This window comes from Pongo abelii, chromosome 6 (assembly GCF_028885655.2).
Source record: "Pongo abelii isolate AG06213 chromosome 6, NHGRI_mPonAbe1-v2.0_pri, whole genome shotgun sequence".
NCBI classification, from domain to species: domain Eukaryota; kingdom Metazoa; phylum Chordata; class Mammalia; order Primates; family Hominidae; genus Pongo; species Pongo abelii.
In genome coordinates this window covers 128,198,099-128,221,304 of record NC_071991.2, presented here as the reverse complement: position 1 = coordinate 128,221,304, position 23,206 = coordinate 128,198,099, and the positions used below count along the sequence as shown (strand labels likewise).

The window sequence follows — 23,206 nt, the reverse complement described above, 5'->3', positions numbered from 1 at the left end:
GTATAGGAGAGTATGTTCAAAAAAGGCAATTAACAAAGCAACTGTCCCAACTACCAAGAAAAACAAATGTGGCATAACCCATGATAGAACCCCCTTTTTTCATTATTAGACATGAACAGAAGCTCATTAATGCTGTCCAGTAAGTTCAAGCCCCATAACTTACATACACTGTCAGGACCCAGAAAGAAACCTGTGGTCTCATGATGTTATTGTTGCTTGGTTGACCTCATAATGTCTTGACAGGGCTCAAGACACCCTTCATGATCTGGTCTTACCTCTCAGGACTCCCCGCATCCTTACCATTGTTCGTTGATCTCTGGTGCAGCCAAATGAAGCCCGTCATGCTTGCCGTCTGCCTGGAAGCTCTTCCTTCCCTCTTCCTGGCCAATGGCTACTGTCCCTTCAGAGCACTGTTCAGATGAAACCTCCTCCAGGCAGCCTCTGCTGACTCCTAAGGGCTGGGCTAGGTGCCCCTTGGGTGCTTCCACAGCCCCTTCTGCTTACCCAGTTGTACATGTGTCATACTGTGTTCTGTAATTCCTCTTTTTGTCCATCTTCCCTGGCTTGCATTGACCCCTTAAAAGCCATGATTGGGACCGGGCGCTGTGGCTCACGCCTGTAATCCCAGCACTTGGGGAGGCTGAGGAAGGCGGATCACAAGGTCAGGAGATTGAGATCATCCTGGCTAATGTGAAACCCCATCTACTAAAAATACTAAAATTAGCTGGGTGTGGTGGCACACGCCTGTAGTCCCAGCTACTCGGGAGGCTGGCGCAGGAGAATTGCTTGAACCCGGGAGGCAGAGGTTGCAGTGAGCAGAGATTGCGCCACTGCACTCCAACCTGGGCAACAGAGCGAGACTCTGTCTCAAAATAAAACAAAACAAAACCATGATGCCATGATTGCATAGTGTTTACTTTTGGATAAACACCCAGACACATGATAGACAATAAATGTTTGAGAGAGAGAAATGACCTACTGGGTAACACCAAAAACTAATGTATACCATGTGTAGTGTTTACAGTTTACAGGATGCTTTCACACACGTGACCTCATTTAATCCTCCCAGCAACTCTGGGAAATAGATTTCTGCATCCCTGTTGTACTGACCAGGAAACATCAGCCTGCCCTGATGGCAGGGATGTGGTTAGCAGGTGGAAAGCCAGGACTCAGGCTCAGGTCTTCGAACCCAGATCTTATGCCCTATGTACCGCCATGTGGATATTCTCAAGGCAACTCTCTGAAATATTTCCAGAATCTTTCACAAAAGTCCTGTGTCATCCTTGTCCTGGTCAACTAGACTCAGAGGGAGGATTGATGGATTTTCATCTCCCTCTTCCCCTTCGTCTTTTCTTCTTAGCATCTTCCTACCCTCCCCACCACCGCGCTTTTCCACCAAAAGCCTGATGCTGGCATGTAATGGACCCTTTCCAAGTTTCAAGGTGTTGACAGTAAATCTTTTGTATTTAGACCAGGCCGGCTGCTTTCCTTTTCTTCTGGGTAGAACTCTGGAAAAGTGGAGGGGGGTGGATGGGGCTTCAGGTAAAGTACGTCAGCAAATCGGATAAGTCAGATCTTCGTTGTGTTAGTGGGTAAGAGATGAACTGGGGGGAGGGGTGTGTGTTTGGGCAGTGAGCAAGCCAGCAAGAGAATGTGAGTGGGCGGCCAGTTGGTTGGCAAGTGAGAGGCTGTGGAGAGGTTGCTGCTGGGACGGCTGTGCAATTAAACAGTTGAGCAGATCTTAATAGCAGACTGGGGCGGTGCTCTCTGCAGGCCTGCGGGGAGCGGGGAGCAGGGGAAGCAAGTGAGCTGGAAGCATCTTTGGGCACAGAGCTAGATACGAATTTCATAAGCACATAACCTGAGGAATAGAATGCAACCAGAGGAGGGAGAAACAGAGATTCCAGGCAGCCTTTCCTAAACTTAAAAAGTTTTGAATACCCAGTTTTGCTTTGTTCTGGGGACCTCTGGCAATGTTGTTGAGGGGAGGAATTTTTAATTTCATAGAAAAGTGAATTTTACCACCACAATAGAACATGAGACCAAGGTCATAAATCCCTTTGTTTAGAGTGTCCATTCTGAACTCCTTTTATACTTTTATTTGCAGGAAGAGGCTATACCAGCAAGTATTATGGTTTTACTGGGTGGGGCGGCGTAGGCCAGGAAGAGATGGAGATGCTGTTAAAGGTCCTTGCTCCAGAACATTCAGAGATCAGAGGAACTCAAGAGGTCAAAGTAGGCTGACGTCATTGTTCATCCATTTATTCAGCAAACGTTTCTTGAACACCTGCTGTGTGCCAGGCACTGGTTGGCAGTGAGGTGAAGATGATAGTGATGAAAACACAGGCATGGTCTCTGTCATCATGGAACCTAAGTAAACACATACCCAAAAAAATGACCCAAGAAAAATCATGCCCTGAAGGGAAGGCACTCAGATGAAAAGGACCTCCTTCCCAGTGGTTCCCTGATGAGGTGATTTCCAAGGTCTCAGCTAAGGGATGAGCAGGAATGTGTGGGTGCAGGGGGTAGGGGTGAGAGCTCTCGGCATAGAGAGAGCAGCACATTTCAAAGGCCCTGGAGTGGGTAAGGAGGTGGCAGGTGCAGCTGTGTGGTGGCCACTTCCATTTCAGAAGTCTTCTGGAATGTCTTTTTTTTTTTTTTTTTTTGAGACAGAGTCTTGCTCTGTTGCCCAGGCTGGAGTGCAGTAGCACGATCTCAGCTCACTGCAACCTCTGCCTCCCAGGTTCAAGCAATTCTCCTGCCACAGTTTCCCAAGTAGCTGAGATTATAGGTGCATGCCACCACGCCTGGCTGATTTTTACATTTTTAGTAGAGACAGGTTTTTACCATGTTGGCCAGGCTGGTCTCGAACTCTGTCTCCTGGAATCTCTTCATGAGTCCCTGTGAGGTCCCCCAGCCCAGGGCATCCCCCCAGGTATTCAGGAGAGACCTGTCCCCAAGAGACTGCCTGCCGCTTCCTCGTCCTGTGAATGTCACTGTGAGGGGAATAAATAAGGACAGACCAGAAAAGCAAATTGTAAGAAATCTGAAACCAGTTGTCAGTTTTCAGGTGCCCAGGAGCATGACAATATGCCCGAGGGACCATAACAGGACTTGACATGGAGCTGGGTCTAAAGCAGATGACCTGGTGGCTGCAGCGTGTTCCACACAGGCAAGCACTGTGAGGCCAAAGGACTGGTGTTGAGCAGGATGAAAAGCACAGTGTTGGTTAATCCTGAAAAGTGAAGCCTGCAAGAAGAAATGAACTTCGACCTTGGAGTGGGGGTGGGGCAGGGGCTAGAAGGAAGAGAGGTTCGGAAGTGTGTTGTGTAAACGTGGTTCTGTTCCATCTAATCTTTTACTACCTGTAGGGACAGGTGGATGCAGCAGAGCTGCTGGCAGGAAAGGTGGAGTTTTTTCAAGGTCACGAGTTAAGCAATAGAATAGAATATCTTTGCAGCTGCAAGAGGAGGTGCGAACAGCTTGTTCACAAGGTATATTTTGCAGGAGTTTCCCCTTACAAGATCTTATTTGCTTGAGAGTAGCGTTAGGGATTTCTGGGCCAACAGTTAGCTGGATCTCTGGGGTTGAATCGTTATCACCAATCTATAGTTAAAATAAGCATTAAAAAAAAAAGGAGTCTACTTTCAAAGTTTTCCCGAAGTGCCAGTCTGAAGCAGCTACCTTTAAAAGCTGTTCTTGAATAATAGGTTGCTATATCCTAGTCTGTAATCTTGGACTAATGTCTGAGGAAGGAAAAAAAAAAAAAAAAAAAGAATATTCTCTCTATGTCCGATTAAGAAGTGGAGGTAGACAGCGATTCGACATGTTGTATGGGCGAGGCTGTGCTGAGCTTGCGTCTGGGACAATGACCAGACAGATGAAAGGAGAAGTGAGAGATATTTTTAGCACATCAGGACTGCTTTGAAACACTGATTTTTTTTCCATCTCCTCCCACCCCCCATAATTCCAGCAGGAAGATTCAGTGGCAGGTGCTTTAATTCAGTGTGTAAACATCTTCTATATTACACACTAAAATATTCATGAGGAAAGAGAGTTGCTGATTTGAAGGTGTAGCTTTCAAACCTACGTCTGTGGGCTTGGTGGTCAGTGTCCCGCCACGCAGTCTGGAAGTGTGACGTGGCCAAGGAGGACCCCGAGAAGGATCCTGTGTCTTCCCGTGGGGACTACTCCTTTCCTCAGCGGAGTGGGTTCACAGGAAACTGGAGCAGAAGGATGCCTTTAGCCCCACTCCTGTTGGTCCTCAGTCCCTTCTCCTTGGATCAGGTGGTTCAAGCACACCTTGAAGTTCTGGTGTTCAAACAACGTGACCTCTGCAATTACGTTCTAATACTTGTCGGTGCCCAACTTAAACCACTAGCAATGTTAGTTAACATCAGGGAGGCCAGGTGCGTGGCTCATGCCTGTAGTCCCAGCACTTTGGGAGGCCTAGGCGGGCAGATCACTTGAGGTCAAGAGTTCGAGACCAGCCTGGCCAACATGGTGAAACTCTGTCTCTACTGACAATACAAAAAAAGCTAGCCAGGTGTGGTGGCGGGTGCCTGTAATCCCAGCTACTTGGGAGGCTGAGGCTGAAGCAGGAGAATCACTTGAACCCAGGAGGCAGAGATTGCAGTGAGCTGAGATTGCGCCACTGCACTCTAGCCTGGGTGACAGAGACAAAAAAAAAAAAAAAAAAAAACACCTCAGGAGGCTGTAAATCAAGCACAACTGAAGCAAAGATAAAAACAGGCAGTCTCAGAATCACCTTTGAAGGTGGAAGGAAGGGCATGTGTGTGACAAGAAGAGTGTACATTCATACAAGGGTTTTTACTCCTCCTCTGAAAAGTCCTGCTTGGTGGCTGGCCAGTTTGTCATGCTTGGCTGCCCAAGCAAGTGGTGGCAGTCGGAGCACAGGAGAAAGCCGCAGGGGGTGAGGAAGAAGTGCTGGAGAGGGCGCTCCACCTTTCGGCTGCCCTGACCTGTCTCCAGCCCCAGGGCATGTGGTTCTGGGCTGGGCACTGGCCCCCTCTCTGTGGACTGTACCAGACAGCAGGTAGCGCACAAGCTCTGAGGTCAGGCCGCCTGGGCCTAAACTCCAGCTCTGCTCCTTGCTAGCAGTGTGACTCTGGGCATGTTCGAGTTACTTCATGCTTTGTGCCTCAGTTTCCTCATCTGTGAAATGGGGATGGTAACAGGACCCTCGTCCCAGGACTGCTGTGTGGATTGAAGTGCCTGCAAGGGGATTTGTCTTTTCCGGGATCGCGGTGGATGCTCTATTCCAGGTGAGGGAGTCTCTTGCTTTCTCCTACCTCTTGCAGCCGCTTTGCCTCTGAGTGGCAAATAGCAAGGGGCTGAAAATCACAATGAGCCCGTCAGAGAGTAGGGATGGGCCACAAGGCCACAGTCGGATGGGTTCTCCATGCCCTCGACTATGGAGCAGGTTCACGGCATCCCTTCCTCCTGCGGTGCCCACATCATTCCCTTGGAAGTTCAGACAGCAGCCCTTGCCTCGCCAGACGCAGCATCCCCTCCCAGCTACACGTGGAATCTGCAGCCCAGCCTCCCTCAGATGACCCGCATTGCCTGACAGAGACCAGGGGCCCTGAGGGGTGGCTGTCGCTGGCCTGGGGACAGGGTCCCCGCAGGTTTTCAGGGTCCTCAGCAGCATTCGCCAGCGTCGGGTCAGACTGAGTCATGGGGCCCGAGCTCTCCACGAGTTGGTTCTCCGGTTGGTTCTCGTTGGGGGTAACGCCCTTCATCGAACCCCTTCGTCCCCAGCCTGTACTGTCTCAGTCTCTTCGCAGTTGTCAGAGGGCTCAGCTGCCACCCTGAAACAGCCCAGATCTCTCTGAAGAGCACGAGCTTTTATGCTTCTCTCCCCAAATCAACCGACTTTTTCATTGCTTCTGTGGAGGCTTTCTGTGGGAGAAAAGCGTGTTCATGGGGCAAGCTCAGAGAGCTCCTGTCCCCGTGGTGGAATTTTTTTAGTGGCTCTGCCCACGTGGTGGTGAGCGCCGGTGAGGATGGGACGCATTTTCTGCTAGAATGGCTGTGCGAGGCTGCCACCTCGTGGCCAGCACGAGGCAGTGTGTGTATCCCTTGCTGGAGCTTCTGGGTGAAATAAACTCATTTTAAAGGTCTTCAGCAAGGACCTCACTCCCTCACTCTCTCAGTGTGCAGATCATTCCAGCTCCAGGGCTTAATGCGTCTTTTGTGGCATCTCTCAAATCTGTACTTTGCCATCTCTTTGACTATAGAGTCACTACCTTCTGATAAGCCCTTCTCCTGTCTCCAGACCGATCCTTCTGAAGCATAGATGTCATTGTCTCTCTCTCATTAAAGCTCTTTCATGGCTCCTCATTTTCTGGGTTCCAGCTCATGTCTCAGGAGGCCGCTGAGCCCACTCCTCTGCCCCAGCCTGTGTCTGCGCACGGTTCTTCTCCCTTCCTCCCGGTTTTGTCTGGCTGACACCTGCTCACCCGAGCGTCATCTCAGGTGCCAACTCCTCCAGGGATTCCTCGCATTAGATTAGCTTCCCTCTTCCCCATTCCTAGCTGACTTCCTTCATTATGCCTCAGATCCTTTTTTTGGAAGAAAAAGAAAGAAATGGAAGACAGACTGGCCAGAAGTGGGAAAGAGAGGGAGGGAGGGCATATCAGAGAATTCACCATGCTGTGTTTTAACCAGATACTTTTCTTCCTCTCCCACAAGGCAGCAGAGTAGAGACTGCCTTTCATCTCTCTCTCCCTTGTGTAATAGCACAGTGTCTGGCAGATAACTGTTGCTTGCTAATTGTTAGAAGGAAGAAAGGGAGGGAGAATAAAAGCCAGCATCACCATGTCATCTTCCTAAGTGTGACGGATGTCAGAAAAGAACTACCTTAAGCTCAAGGAGCCCTAGAGGAACGGCGCTGCGTGCTGGTAGCAAACGCTCGCACCTGGATTGGCAACACTTCTTCACCTCTTTCTACCACCACAGTGACTGTCTCCCTCCAGCCCATCCTACTGCCAAGTTCATCTTTTATTAAGCATAGCTTCAATCACATCATCTCTTTATCAAAACATTTCTACAGAAGAGTTCCACATGCTTTGGCCGGGCTGTCCAGGGCCTCCACACGATGACCCCAGCCCACCTAGTTTTGTACCACTCTTTATGTGTTTCCTAAGTACCATTCATTATTTTAGGACTTGGTATTTGCTGATGAATTTACTTACTTACTTGAGAGTGTGGCAAAAGCACATCCTGAACTTTCAGTTAAAAGGAGTTTGATTGACCTGCTCTGAGTTTAAGGCACGTGCTGGTCACTGTGGGAGCCATTAAAGAAGGTATTGTTCTGTGGCCACTAGGAACGGATAGCCCAGCTTGGGGACAAGACAAAAAAGCAGGAGTCGTTAAAGAACAGACAGCAGAAAGGAACATGTCACAAGTACGCAATTAATCGCCAAATATATGGCTCAAGGAATGGTGATGAAACCAGATAATGTCTGTGAAAGTGCCTCTCTCCTGTCAAACTCCCAATTCCGAGCAGTCCTACAGTCGGCCCCTTCCACAGGGCATAGTCCTGTCATTCCACCTCATTACACACTCGGCCTGTCCTGCAAAGCCCGTTGTGATAAGGCCCGCTTCTCCTCCCCACCTTGTGGGACCCCCGACCCTGGAACCCCAAGCTGCAGAGCTGGAGAGAATGCACTCTGTTGTTTGGTATACGTGTTCCTTGAAACATTCACTCCTCCCCGTCTTCCTTCGGTGTTTAACCTGTTCTTCCTTTAAAATTCGGCTTTTCCTTTAAAATCCAGCCTGGAGCTCCCCAGTGAAGACTTCTGTGGCGCTGCAGGCAAAACTCACCACCTGCAGAGTCTCTGCTCTCCCTTGTCAAATACGCATTTGTGACATACACTGGAAGGCATCGGGCACGTTTCTGTCGTCTGTGTGACTGTCGACCTCTGCCACAGGGGTCATGTCCTTTCCCTTTACAGTGCCTGATGAGGTACACGTCTTGTCAGTGTTTGTCACTGACTGAAACTTAACACATTAGAAAGGACAGCAAAGTCAGTTGTCTCTAAATTGTTAAGGCACAAGCTCTGTGAGTTCAGAAGAGACATGTGCCAGAATCGGTCCAGGGAGGTTCTTAGAACCTACCAGTTCTAAGTAGGAATTCTTAGAACTGGAAGGTCAAAGCTTTGTACATGTGAAATAGATCAAACAATAAAAAGAATTCCATGTGGAATAGCTCAGTGTCTGTGGCTCCTAACAGCTCCCCCATTCTCTGCACCAGCCAGCAGGAGGAGAAAGCCTGCAGAGTAGGGGCAGCGGAGACAGAACATCTTAACCCCAGCAGAGGCTTTATCTAAGGAAGTAGAGTGAATGCCCTGAAGGTGGATTGGACTTAGGTGGTGGAAAGGTTTCAAATGCACTCTGTTATCTTGTAGGTAGTGGCTGCCATTTATTACTTTAGAAAACCATGGCGACTTCATCAAAGTGGTGTTTTAGAAAGATGATCCAGGGCCATCTTTTCCCTTTGAGAGTGGGAGGCGCCCTGTGGCCCTACCTTCATTTTCTGTGATGGTATTCCCAGTGGTTTCCTCTCTGTGGCTTTGTGGCTTAGTGGTGAACCAAGAGGCTTAGGATGCAGGTGCAAAGCCCCTCTATTCTTTAATGCTTCACCTCAAGGTGCAGGATCTTTCCTTCTGTAAACAAAGGCTTTCCTTCTGGCACTGCCCTTGACCTGCTCGGAGCTGTTCTCTGATCCTTTGGGTCTCTCTGCCCTCGTGACTGGCAGTGACCTGCTAGGCAGCAACCCCCACGCAGCAGGTGGTCCTCCAGAGCTGAGTCACCACCCCGGGAACCGTGCCCCGGTGAGGCCATCCAAGGCAGACCGGCACCGGGCGGGTGTGAGCGGCCTCTCCACCTGGCCCCTGGTTCTGGGAGGGCTCTTTCAGTTTGACAGAGAGAGCAAAGGAAACTCAGATTTTTGGCAAAGCAGAAAAACATTTTACCTGTGATCACAGTTATGGGCCTTGGTCAGTCATTTGATTTCAGCACACCAAAATTAGCCATTTATAGATACCTTGAGACATGGAAAGGAAGGAAATTTTTTAATGATGTTTTAAGATTCTGTTTGACCTTATGAATTAAGAGCGGTGAGAAGTAATATAACACGGAGAGATATCTAAGCCATTGATTGATATTGTAGGCAATGAACAAGGGAGGTTCAGATTATTTTAAAAAATCTTTTTAATGGGCACTGATGGATGTTTAAAAAATTATGACGCGTTCTGTTCATGACGCATTCTGTTCATTTCCAGAGAAGAGAAAAATGTGGTTGCTTTTGAAAGGAGGTTTTTTTTGTTTGTGTTTTTTTAAATGTCTAGCTTATTCATTACACCAGTGAATAGCAATGACCTCAGTCTAAAAAGCAAGTTAACCATCATCTCTCTCCTTGCCTGGGAAAAGAAGCCTTTATCTAAGTAGCCAAAACATGGGCAAGGCTGACCACCCGGTCATTTCGGCTGATCAGGATTTTCCAAAAAACAAAAAGCTCTCTGTTTTCACAACTGAGTGACAACTCTTAGGAAATACTACCAGCTTACTCAGTTCGAGTAAGGCCACGGAGAAGTCTGGTGACAGTTAGTCAGTTGCCTGGATGCACATGTTACACGTGGCTAACAATGCTGTCACCACTGGGAGCTTTCAGAATTGGAGAAAATAACACCATGTCTCTTGCTTTCTGGACACGGAATTTTTAATTTTTTTTTTTTTTTTTTCTGGAGACAGTCTTGCTCTGTCGCCCAGGCTGGAGTGCAGTGGCATGATCTCGACTCACTGCAACCTCCACCTCCCGGGTTCAAACAGTTCTCCTGCCTCAGCCTCCCAAGTAGCTGGGATTACAGGTGCCCACCACCACGCCTGGCTAACTTCTGTATTTTTAGTAGAGATGGGGTTTTGCCATGTTGGCCAAGCTGGTGTTGAACCCCTGGCCTCAGGTGATCCACCCACCTCAACCTCCCAAAGTGCTGGGATTACAGGCATGAGCCACCCCATGCCCAGCTGGAATTTTTTAACTTTAAAAAAAAAAGTTTCAGTGTTTGTCCTTACCCATTATGTGCCCAGTTAGTTCTGTACCAGTGAAAGTTCCCCCAAAAAAAAGAAAAAGAAAAAAAAGACTGTCATTTTCTTGGGCAGCTTTTCTTGAGCTCTGTGTGTGTATGCCTGTGTCTGGGGCATACACAAGGATTCCGGCAGGTCCACTAAACTCTACCACGTAGTTGCCAGATACGCTGTAAACTGTGACCTGGAAGTTGGGATTTACTCTTTTATTTTTCTGTTTATTTTGCATGAATACTCTATGTATAAAAAAGTAGCCTCATATGGATGGTCAAAGGATTTCCTAGAAATATGGATAGTCAGAGGGCTTCCTAGAAATATGGATGGTCAAAGGTATCCTAGTTTTTCAGGTAAACTCTACTAGAAACCAGAACCATATCCCAATTCCATAGTCTTTATTATTTCAGATCAATAGAAGCAGAATCAAAATGCATTTGGAGCTTAGACGTCAATTGATATGGAACCCACTCCAGTCCAAAGAATCTCTAGATTCATTGATTTTGGAGTATTGTTTAGGGGAAAAGGACTTTAAAGGCTGGGCGGGGAAGCTTTATTCTTTACTTTATAACCTATGTGGGGCAGGAGAATTAACCTGCTTTTGGATAGAGGCTGCAAAAAAGCCAGTTCTGGTGACCACACTAAAAAGATTAATAAGCACTTAGCACCAAATTAAATACCCCCCTGCCCCCCGCCTTTGTGGAAGTGGAGTTAATAGTACAAATGTGACAGCGTTAAACATTGAAGCCATTCGAAGGAACTTGGGGAAGTACTCAGGCACTGATGAGTTAAAAAACACAGAGACATCCAGTAAGTGAGTTCCCGCTGGGCACGGGTCTGTTTATCTTGCCTTTCTGAAGTCAGAGCCAACATTCTTAATGGTTTTGAATGATTCAGAATGTTTCTTTTTTGGCAGGGCCAGTTTCCACACATGGGCTTATGACTAAAACCCCTTAGGTGAGGTCCAAAGCAGAAACCAGCCTCACACTTAATGTCGTATTTCAGAATCATCTTATTTTAGAGCAAAAGGAAAACTATTAAATATAGCTTGCTTATTTCAGACATGAAGGGACGGAACCAGGGAGGCTTTGGTCAGCCAGAGGTCACAGGACTGGAGAGAGAGGCCAGCCCGAGGCAGACCTCTGGGTTCTGGGCCCAGCCCTCCCTCCTCTGCACCACACAGCTCTTGTCCAGACCTCGGAAGGAGGTTCCAGCGTGGCCTCAGCCTCCCGCTGGAAGAGGCAGCTTGCCCTTTGAGATCGTTTAGAAAACGACTTGGGTCAGAAAGGAGAACTTCGTTTTTACAAAATGAAACAAATCAGTTATTTGCCATAGACAGCTTTTTCAAAATATCCTTTGCCAGTGTGTCGTGACTGTATTAGCTCTGGGACAGAAACAGGAATAATAACAGTCCTATCTACTATATGCCAAAAGAAGAGACTTGATATACTTCTTTTTTTTTTTTTTTGGATGAGAATTAACTTATGCCACACTAGTTCTTAATAAAACAAACTGAATCCTTACCGCAGGAGAAAGAATTGAGCAATGTTCTAAGAACATGCTGTGCTCTTTGGGGCACTGAGTGAATGTAATATTTAGAAGATGCCCTTGAAGCTCACAAGTGCCTCTTGGGATGGAGTAAAGGGGGAGAAACAGTGAGAGAACTCGGACAGAGAAGCTGTCCATGGGAGGAGAAGGCCTTGGGAAGAGCCATCGACTCACCCCCTTCCTGCTTGATTGAGGACTTTGGGGATCACAGATGCCATAGGAGAGAACCCGTTTCTTCAAAGCCAGGAGGTGAACCGGCCCACCTCTGCTGTGCCCACCACACCACAGCCAGTTAAGGGTTCTCCTCTGGACCTAAGCCACCGTCCCCGAGGGCCAGAAACCGGCCATGTGTGGCACCCCCAGAAAAGGACATGAGCAGGTACTCAGCCCCGCCACACACATTTGTCTTAAGGAGAGAAAGCAAGTCAGCAAAACGGGATTTGCACCGAGATCTCTGCACCCAGGGAGCCCTGCTGTGGAGTAAATCCTATTTTTCCAGGTGGTGTTTAAACAGCTGTCATTGATCACTTTGCTTTTTTTAATTGATTATTTCAAAACGTGTTTTCCCCCAAAGAATGTTAATATGTCATAAATATTCAGTTAAGCAACTCCAGGATGATCTTTTAGTAGGAGGAGCTGTCTTTTGGTCCTAGTAACACTAAGTGCCATTTTTTTCCCCTCTTCCAAGCCCATGGAAACAATGTGGAGGAAAAATGATTATATATTTAGCTTCTAGCATGATTCTGGAGATAAATGACAGCCACCTCCCAGACCCCCACCCCCAAACACCTATATTGTCTCATTTTTATTTTTATTTTTATTTTTTTGAGACAGAGTCTCGCTCCGTCACCCAGGCTGGAGTGCAGTGCTGTGATTTCTCAGCTCGGCTAATTTTTGTATTTTTAGTAGAGACGGGGTTCCACCATGTTGGCCAGGCTGCTCTCAAACTCCTGACCTCAAGTGATCCACCTGTCTCGTCTTCCCAAAGTGCTAGGATTACAGGCATGAGCCACTGCGCCCCGCCTTGTCTTTATTTTTAAAGTAGGCAATTTATTTTAATTTTTTTTGTGTGTATGACAGGGTCTTGCTCTGTTGCTGGAGTGCAGTGGCACCATCAAGGCTCACTGCAGCCTCAACCTCCTGGGCTCAAACGATCCTCTTGCCTCAGCCTCCCAAGTAGCTGGGACTACAAACACTCACCACCACGCCCAGCTACTTTTAAAATTTTTTGTAGAGACACGCAGTCTTGCTGTGTTGCCCAGGCTGGTCTTGAACTCATGGCCTCAAGCGATCCTCCAGCCTTGGCCTCCCAAAGTGCTGGGATTACAGGTGTGAGCCACCATGCCCAGCCCAGTTTATTTTAAAAAGAGCCACTGGCTGGGCGTGGTGGCTCATGCCTGTAATCCTAACACTCTGGGAGGCCCAGGCAAGTGGATCACCTGAGATCAGGAGTTTAAGACCGGCCTGGCCAACATAGTGAAATCCCGTCTCTACTAAAAATACAAAAATAGCTGGGTGTAGTGGGGCATACCCGTAGTCCAGCTACTTGGGAGGCTGAGGCAGAAGAATCACTTGAACCTGGGAGGCGGAGGTTGCAGTGAGCCTAGATCGCACCACTGCCTCCAGCCTGGGCAACAGAGTGAGACTCTGTCTCAAAAAAAAAAAAAAAAAAAGCTACTGAAGAGAGGAGTTTCACTGTGTTAAGACCACCATGCGTCCATAATGGCCTTCCCTCAGATCTCTCTTCCAGGGAGCTAGGGCTGTCTACGCATGCTCTGTAGAAACAAATGCACATTTCCTACACGGAAGTGAAATGGAGAGTCATGGTGGTGATAGTTTAACTGAAATCTACCTTGGATTTTTTTTCTTCTCTGCTTTATATTTGTTTTAAAAAGCATGATCCAGCAAATGCATCAAATTAAAGCTGTGGGTACAGTTCTCCTAACAGAAAATCACACAGTAAGCTGGGACAATGGAACAGAAAGCAGTGGGTATTGTTTTATTCTTAAGATTTTTATATTCACATTGGATGAGAATGTCTCCTAACCCTCCCCTTGCTGTTGTTCTTGGAATGGGTACCTTATTCATGGCCTCCTTACATAGAGAGAGCAGATTCAGGACAGAGGCTTTGCACACTCCTGGGTCCCTCCTAAGCGAGCACTCCCCTCCGCTGCTCCTCCTGTTCGGCATGCTAGATTTTCTGTGCACTTGCAGTCATATGGAAACTGGCTTCCTTCTTAGCTGTGCATGTGAAAGACACCCCAGTGTTTCACCTGCTGTGTGAGTGCAATTTGGGGTCCCATGACGTGATCATCTTCCTTTTGACTTCTAAAGCTGGGGTCAGGGAAGGGGACTCGTTTTGAGCCAAAGGGCATTTTAAGGGTATCATTTCATATGTTCACTGTCTGCAGCCAACACTGCACTCTAGACAAATGGGTACCTTTATGTCCCATTTACTAAGACAACCTGCAAAAGGGGCTCCTGGCCCCTGTGGGAAGCTTGAAAGAACAGACCATATCCTGTTTCTTTTTGCTCACACCTCTGTGGGGAAATCTTATTCTGACCCCATAGTCTGGTCTGTGGGTCCCTGTATCTCCTAGAATTCCCCCTATGCTAGTGTTTAGCCCGTGTAATGACAGTTATCTGTCCACGGGGCTGTATCCCCCGCCGGCTTGTAAACTCCAAGAAGACTGTGAAGACTGGCCCCGCGTCTCGCTCACTCCTGTCCACAGCAGTGCCTCCCACATGTTAGGTCTTAACAAACATCTGTTTCTTCTACTCTTCATAAAATTCACGCTCCTTCTCACGCCGTCATTCCTGATCCCAGCTAACTTTGACCCTGTGTGCGGGGGTGGGGGATCTACATGTGGGCTCCACCCCCGCACGCCTGCTGCCCTGTCATCTCTGATCCCTGGCAGTGGGATGTCTACCATGGCTCTGCCCAATCCCCCACTGTCTTCACCCCGACACCTCTGGCATGATTTTACCATCCCCTTCCTCGAGTTCTCCCTTTCTCCCCTGCCCAGGCTGCCCCCCTGGAGAGCCCAGCTCAGGCCCCTGGCCCCTATGAAGCCTCTCCTGAATAATCCATCAGCCTGCCCTGAGCTCATCCAGTCCCCAATGACGATTGTGCTCTCCACCAGCAGGACACACCAGAGCACTTTCTCTGTCCCTGAGAGTTGGACTCCATTCCACAGTTAGGTCCTGGGTCACATACAGACATTTCACATCCCCTCCTCGGTATTCCCCAGCAGTGTGCAGCACAGTGCGGGCTCCTAAGAGGCAGTCGGTGGATATTTACCCATGATTTTAAGATGTCTGTCTTGACCAGGAATGTTGAGAAGTGACCTGTGTCTCTGCAGCATTGCGGCTGGTTAGTCCCTCGCGGAAGAAGTGACATGTCCCTCCTGTGTCTGGCTCACGGGGACCGGCGCCTCCTGTGTTTGCCCCCGCCGTGCCCTGTGGTTTCCTTTGACACCCTCTGTCATTGTCTATTTTTATGTTTTAAACTTCAGTGGGATTTACCTCTCCAGTTTGCTCCCATATCCTTCTGGTAAATTGTAAACACGGTGAATCAATGGTGAGTAATCAGTAGGCAGAAATGGTTGGAATTTCCTGGTCCCAGTTTCAGATCGTATCTGTCTTTCCCCAGACTCCTAACTTCTTGTTGGGACATCCCTTGGTCTGGCCTTTCCCTCCAGAGAAGCCCCCAGACCCACCCGCAGCCTTGATTTACTGATGCCTAATCTTGTTTTAGTCTTTCACGCCAGTTTTAACAATCCAATTGTATAGATCTTCTGGAAATTTTACCCAAAAATATTAGATGTGCCATCCCCTCACAGGGAAATGTGGTGGGGTGGTGGGGGTTAACGTGTTGAAAATCTATATATCATGTGTTTTATTTGAGTTAGCTGTGTTTCACAACAACTCTGAGAGTTATTATTATCATTTCTACTTTATAAATTAAAAAAAAAAAAAAAAAAAAACTAAAGCCCCAAAAGGATTGAATAGCTTGCCAAGGCTGTGTAACAAGTGAAATTTGAATCCAGGTCTGTATGATCCCAAAGCTTAAGCTGCCCGTCTTTCTATTCCCAGTTCAAACGTGCCTTGAAATGGGAGCTCACTTGATAGTACTTGGCTTTTAAAAAGCTACGTACATATAAGTACCTTCACTCAAATATGCTGGGGCTCAGGAGGAGAAGCAAAGAGAAGGAAAAGGTATTGATTGATCGATTTGATTCTAAGCAGAGATTGACAGAGATAAGCTTCTAAGACCTTTCAGGACCCAGAGTGTGACTGTTGAGCACCTAAGAAGACCTCACTTGACCCCTGACTTCCCGCCAGAGCCTCGGGAATCCCATTAGTGCAGCGTGCTCGCCGGCTGGGCTGGAACTTGCTGCTCTCCTCTGCACTGGCTGGCTTCTGCCCCTAGACTGGAACTGCCAAGGGCTGCTATAGAAGGGACAGATTGCCAGTGCTCACTGGGGAGCCAGGGGTATCCTGGGAAGCTGAAAATGCATTTGTCAAGCTCAGGTCTTCACAACTGAGAAACCCCATCACTAACCCGTACGGTTTTCTTGACCAAAACTTTCAGTGCTCTGTTTTTCCCATCTGTAAATAATGTTCATATATCTAAATCCTAGGAGGTTGCAGGGACAGTGGCTTAGAAAGTCACCACATTCTCTAGAGGAGTGACAGAGAGGATGAAAGAAGCATGCTCTATAATTAGGTTTTATTACATGCTTTTTAAGGTTAATTGAAGGACTTCCCAGCAGCTTCCCTAGCCACTTTTTCAAATACTGAAAGCTTCCAGAAAGCAGCACACCGGTGTTCCTCACAATCTGACAGAGACCTCGGTTACTGTTGAAAAGTGAAAGAGGGCTGGGCGTAGTGGCTCACACCTATAATCCCAACACTTTGGGAGGCCGAGGTGGGCAGATCACCTGAGGTCAGGAGGTCAAGACCAGCCTGGCCAACATGGCAAAACCCCATCTCTACTAAAAATACAAAATTTAGCCGGGTGTAGTGGCACACGCCTAAAATTCCAGCTACTTGAGAGGCTGAGGCACAAGAATCCCTTGAACCCAGGTGGCGGAGGTTACAATGAGCTGAGATCATGCCACTGCACTCCAGGCTGGGTGACAGAGTGAGACTCTATCTATCTCCAAAAAAAAAAAAAGAGCTCCTGTCTGACGTTGGTTTCTATCCTCATTTTTATAATCAGACAATTTTGGAAACATGCTATTATGATAGTGTTTAAATATTCCAGAATTCTGTGTGTTCAGTAGCTTCACGTTGGTTTGATTGTTGTTTTACCCCAGTGCCTCTTCCTTCCCATCTGTACTTCTCAGCTTGATTTTTTAGATGTATTTTTCTGTTGTAGGACAGTATCGAATGGCTTTTTCTGACCATTTATTTTAGTGGCCAAGCTCCTCTTGGATTTTAATCTCAACTCAAGAATCTTCCCAACATACTTTGTTCCTGTTCTGATACCATCTTGAGAGCTTCCCAGTCACTGAAGAGCATGTTCAGTAGCACCTGGCTTAGAGTCCACCTGCGAATCACAAATCATTGTCTTCACCATTCAGCTCAGACCCACATATCTGGGCCACATCATCCCCACTAGCCAGTAAGCACGGGGAATGCTCTGTGGCCTCAGCTGTGTTCAGGTTCCTCGGTGGAGCTGTAATCATTAACTTAGAAACTGCAATTGGTGGTAACTTGACAGAGCTTTCTTCATCAGACTGCTGAGTCATGCAGCCTCTTGCTGGGTAAAATGTGAGTGTCTAGAGATGTAATCCCCTATAAGGACACCCCCTTGGAGCCACTGTGAAGGCGCTCCCAGCTTCCCTAGCAGGTCGCATCAGGGGGACGACTGAAGGATTTACTTGAACAATCAGTTTTCAGAAATGAAGACCCTACGACCTTGGCTTCCTCTCTTGTGATGCAGCCGAAAGATGCATTTCGTCTGTAAAGTTAGACCAGGTAGGAGAGAATGTGAGGCGGTTTCCATTCTTCTCAGTTGCCCTCCACCTGATTCTGAAGCCGTCACAGACTGTCCTTGCAGACTGGCGCTCCCCTCCACAAACCTTCTGCAGCCTGTACTGCTACAGCACGAGGCCGCAGAATCAGTTGTGAAAATAGAAGCCTTCTACCGTCTCCTGTGCGGGATCCTTGCCTGCCTTTCTTCTGTGATGGGATCTATAGGCTTAGACTGTGTTTTATTTCCTAAGACACCTTGCTGAGCAAACCTTGCTGCTCTGCCTGTCAGCGGTTTCCTTAGCAACAGCCACACCTCGCGTTTTCTCCGGCACGGAGCACCAGCATGAGGGGGCATGTGTTGCTCACTGCACAGGAACTTTCCCAACCTGTGTGTCTTAAGCAGGAAAGAGAAGATGCTTTCTATTTCTTGTTTTTAAAAATGCATCTGTTGGTGACACTGGTGGAGAAACATGCTTAAGAGAAAACAACTGACTTTTTCTTCTGCTGTTTACTCCAGGAGATTTCCTAGGAGCTCATACTGTCATTTAAATTCCAGGTGCAGGTCTTCTGAACAAATGCCTCCTGAGGATTTCTGTGCCTGGAAAATATCTGTTAACAGACTGCTTTTACACCTACGTAAGTAGAGGCTTCTGCTTGTAAGTCAACCTCAAGGGAGTTTTATTTTGTCCCTGGATGATTCCCCAGTACATTTTTCTTTTTCTTTTTTGAGATAGGGTTTTGCTCTGTTGCCCAGGCTGGAGTACAGTGGTGTGATCACAACTCACTGCAGCCTCAACCTCCCAGGCTCAAGCGATCCTCCCACCTCAGCCTCCCAAGTAGCTGGGACCACAGGCGTGCACCACCCACACCTGGCTAATTTTTTAAAATTTATTTTGTAGAGGCAGAGTCTCCCTGTGTTGCCCTGGTTTCAAACACTTGGGCCAAGTGATTCTCTGCTTCAGCCTCTCAAAGTGCTGGGATTACAGGTGTGAGCCACCGTGCCTGACAAGCCTGATAAATTTTTTTAAATGGTCATTAGTATCTGATCCCTACTCCTTTTCTCTCAACCACCCAACTCCCAGTTTAATGTCATGAAGAATCTATAACATGAACTCCTGATTAAAAACAAGGGTACAGATCCCATCTTCAGGTCTTAGAATGGGAAGAGGAGAAGGCAGTCGAAAATATTAAATATATGTATTTCAGTAAATTCAGTTGGGGATGCCATTTCAGCTTTGCAGTCAGTTACTCTAGAATGTGTCAAAGTATGGCAAAGCATGTGACAGCAGGATTTCTGCACCCTCTCCGTTTAGCAGCTGTGGTGGATCTCTTAGCCACATCTCTGTTTATAATGTGCTCATTGAAAACTAATGTATTACTTTTATTATCACAGCTACCATTTACTGAATATTTACATTGTGCTAACACTGGTTCAGATGGCTTCATCATATTTACCTGATTTAATCCTCACAACAACGTTATGTGCTAGGTCCGGTTATTACCATCTTTTTTTTTTTTTTTTTTTTTTTTTGAGACGGAGTCTCACTCTGTCGCCAGGCTGGAGTGCAGTGGCGCGATTTCGTCTCACTGTTGCAACTTCCGCCTCCCAGGTTCAAATGATTCTCCTGCCTCAGCCTCCCAAGTAGCTGGGACTACAGGCACATGCCACCACACCCCGCTAATTTTTGTATTTTTATAGAGATGGGATTTCACCATGTTGGCCAGGATGGTCTCAATCTCTTGGCCTCGTGATCCGCCCATCACAGCCTCCAAAAGTGCTGGGATCACAGGCGTGAGCCACCGTGCCCAGCCTATTACCCTCAAAAGTGCTGGGATCACAGGCGTGAGCCACCGCGCCCGGCCTATTACCCTCAAAAGTGCTGGGATCACAGGCGTGAGCCACCGCGCCCGGCCTATTACCCTCAAAAGTGCTGGGATCACAGGCGTGAGCCACCGCGCCCGGCCTATTACCCTCAAAAGTGCTGGGATCACAGGCGTGAGCCACCGCGCCCGGCCTATTACCCTCAAAAGTGCTGGGATCACAGGCGTGAGCCACCGCGCCCGGCCTATTACCCTCAAAAGTGCTGGGATCACAGGCGTGAGCCACCGCGCCCGGCCTATTACCCTCAAAAGTGCTGGGATCACAGGCGTGAGCCACCGCGCCCGGCCTATTACCCTCATTTTACACATGAGGATATTGAGGCACAGACAGTTTCAGTGATCTGTGCAGGGTTGTGTGAGGAGCTGGTGGCAGAGCTTGGCATTCCAGCTCTGGAGTCTGCATTTGGCCATCTCACCGTACAGTGTCATAGAAACGGGAAACTCAGGAAGATAAGCTGCCAGGATGTATTTTGGAGTCAGTATTTTAACACTGTCATAATCTCAGGCATGAACTGTGGGACTCATCACTGTGCTCTTTGACTTGAACTTCTTTAGGGTGAGTGGGAAAACGAGGCTTTAGAGAAGACGGGACTGGCTTAAGGTCACACTGCATGTCAGAAGTGTGGTGGAGGGTCCAGGTCTTCTGACCATTCAGTGCAAGCCAAATTGTGCTAATTTCCAATTTTTCTCCCTTTCTCTTGGTGAGCTATTTGGTGCTACTTCTACTCCTCAGGACCAAAGCTGGCTTTCATGGTTTACTCATGTACTTACTGATGAAACCCTGAGACTTGGGGCCAGTGACTGTTCAGAGGTCCATATGAAGATGTGCTGAATGGTATAAAGGACAGAGCAGTAAAGAGTGCTGGCTGAATGCCTGGGCTGGCAATCAGGCATGTTGGAGTTTGAGTCCCGGTCTGCCACTCCAGCTCTGTGACCAAGAGGAAGTGAAGTCATGTGCCCTTTCTAAGTCTCTAGCCCCTCTTCGGAAAGACGAAGATGCCACCACCAACCATGTTAGTGGTTGTGAATGCCAAGAAAGTCCGTGTGAAGCACATAGCGTAGTGTCTGCCATGCACTTAAGTGTTCCAAAAATGGAAGCTATGACTATTTCACAGAGTACACTTCCCATCACTTTTCAGTTCATTTTGGCCTTCTCCCTCAAAAGCACTCCAGTGTTCTGATCCAGCTGATAAAACAGCAAACATTCACACAGTGCTTTAAAAGTGACCCACTGTTTTTATGGACTGCATTACATATGACCCTAACAACCACCACAGTATAGAAATTCGCATCTCCATTCTCCAGATCAGGATACTGAAGCTCAGAAAAATTAAATGATTTGCCCAGGATCACACAGCTAGTAAGCAGCCCAGCCAGAGCCTGTGTTAACTTGTTCATCCGCTTCCTATAAGAAAACATCCATTCAAGGCACATGGGGCAACAAAGAAGGACTTAGAGCTGTGTGGCCCCTCGTCAGGGCAGTACCAGTTGCACCCATAGTCCGGCCTGAATACTCAGCTTAGGACTATTGTGTCCAATGTCCCAGACATTATGAAGCTACGTCTTAAAGGGTCCTGCTCAGATGCAGTTCTCCTTGTGAAATCCACAGGCCCCAAGGGAAGTGACTTTAATCCAGTTTGCTCATGCAAGAACAGACTGGCATTTCACATCCAGGAAAACAATGGATTTGTACTGTTCAGCTTTTGCCATGCAAGGAGTTCCTGGTGTGGTTTATTAATTTACATCTCAGGCTCCAGCTTCACTATCAATCAGATTTGGAAGAAAAAAGTTACAAAGAAAGGCAGCTTGCTGAGAAACAGTGGAAGCATGACGGTACAGACTGGGTTTTGAAATGGAGACACATTCTTATGGCTTGTGGGCTGAGAGACACTGAGAAAGGATTTTGTTCTTGAAAGATGATTGTTTTAATGCTGGAGATGATGGAGAGTTTTGACAATTTTAAGTGCATGTTCTGTGTGTAAGAAAGAGTCATTACGTTTTTTTTTTTTCTTTCAGATGTTGCCATGCCTTAAAATTGCTGATGATTAAAATAGAACATCCTGAGTTACAGAAATTCAGCCCTAGTGTATCCTGGCCTAAAAATACAGAACAATCAAGTTGATTGTTGGAAATGAGAGGCTAGGGAGGGTTGGAAACATGCTAATGTTTACTGAGTGAAATCTTTCCTTCTCAGTAGAGTTGCCCTTGCAGCTGAAAGTCACTGAAAGACTCAACAAAATAAGCGGATCCCACTTGTCTCACTCTGTTCTCCTATGCATGCCCTGGAGACAGAATGAATGAGCCCTTTTTAATTTATCAACTGGTTTTCTTCCATCTCCTTACTAGTGATCCATGGGGGTTTTTTGCTGTTAACTGGGTAGCCAGTCTCTTCATGGAGACTTATTTTCAGGAAACTAGCCTCTTGCTTTATGTGAAAACAGGGACCCAACTCAAGATGTCTATCACAGTGTGTTCTGTTGTGTAACAGTTGCATCTGTAGTCCAGCCTCAATACTCCGGTTGGGACTGTTGTGTCCTGATGTCTCGAACATTTCAAAGCTACATTCTTAAAGAAACGTCCTGCTCAGATAGAGCTCTCCTTGTGAAATCCTCAAACCCCAGGGGAAGTGACCTTAAGCCAGTTTGCTGGCTTTTCATGTCACAGAAAACAATCGACTGCCACTACTCAGCTCTTGCCACACAGGAGTACCTGGTGTGGTCACTGCTTACCAACTCAGTACCCCACTTTCTCCCCAAGGACATAAAAGCAATGTGGGAAGATACATGAAATGACCTTGTCAAAATGGGCTAATATGAAGAGCCCACATATGCAAAATAATGTATCATACCTTTATTCTTCAGAATTTTTTTTTTTTTTGGAGACAGTCTCACTCTTTCGCCCAGGCTGGAATCCAGTGGTGCGATCTTGGCTCACTGCAACCTCTGCCACCCGAGTTCAGGCGATTCTCCTGCCTCAGCCTCCCAAGTAGCTGGGATTACAGGCGCCTGCCACCACGCCCAGCTAATTTTTGTATTATTAGTAGAGAGAGGGTTTCACCTTCTCGGCCAGGCTGGTCTTGAACTCCTGACCTTGTGATCCACCTGCCTCGGCCTCCCAAAGTGCTGAGATTACAGGAGTGAGCCACCGCGCCCAGCCTTTTTTTTTTTTTTTTTTTTTGAGATGGAGTCTGGCTGTATTGCCCAGGCTGGAGTGCAGTGGCACGATCTTGGCTCACTGCAACCTCTGCCTCCCAGGTTCGAGTGATTCTCCTGCCTCAGCCTCCTGAGTAGCTGGGATTGCAGGCATGCGCCACCATACCCGGCTAATTTTTTTGAAACAGAGGCTTGCTCTGTCACCCAGGCTGGAGTGCAATGGCATGATCTCAGCTCAGTGCAACCTCCGCCTACTGGGTTCAAGCAACTCTCCTGCCTCGGCCTCAGCCTCAATACAGGCATGTGCCACCACGCCTGGCTAGTTTTTTGGTTTTTTTTTTTTTTTTGTATTTTTTTAGTAGATATGGGGTTTCACCATGTTGGCCAGGTTGGTCTCAAACTTCTGATCTCAAGTGATCTGCCTCCCTCAGCCTCCCAAAATGCTGGGATTACAGGTATTAGCCACCACGCTCAGCCTTCTGCTGAATTTTTGAGAAGCATACATAAAGACAGTGTAAAAAACTTAGCATATTTGTTTG

At 47.5% G+C, this 23,206-nt stretch overlaps 1 long non-coding RNA gene across 6 annotated transcripts in view; it reads left to right on the top strand.

Moving 5' to 3' along the window:
• The window catches only part of LOC100939643 (uncharacterized), a 228,082-nt gene extending 206,493 nt beyond the window's left edge, over positions 1–21,589 (top strand). For 4 of the 6 annotated variants that reach the window (XR_010140754.1, XR_010140753.1, XR_008527588.2 and 1 more), the window contains 2 exons: positions 18,191–18,270; positions 20,071–21,589. This is a non-coding gene — a long non-coding RNA (uncharacterized LOC100939643). The remainder of the gene's footprint in view (positions 1–18,190; positions 18,271–20,070) is intronic. The other 2 variants (XR_008527589.2, XR_655462.3) reach the window with 2 other exon arrangements.
• The last annotated feature ends 1,617 nt before the right edge of the window (positions 21,590–23,206 follow it).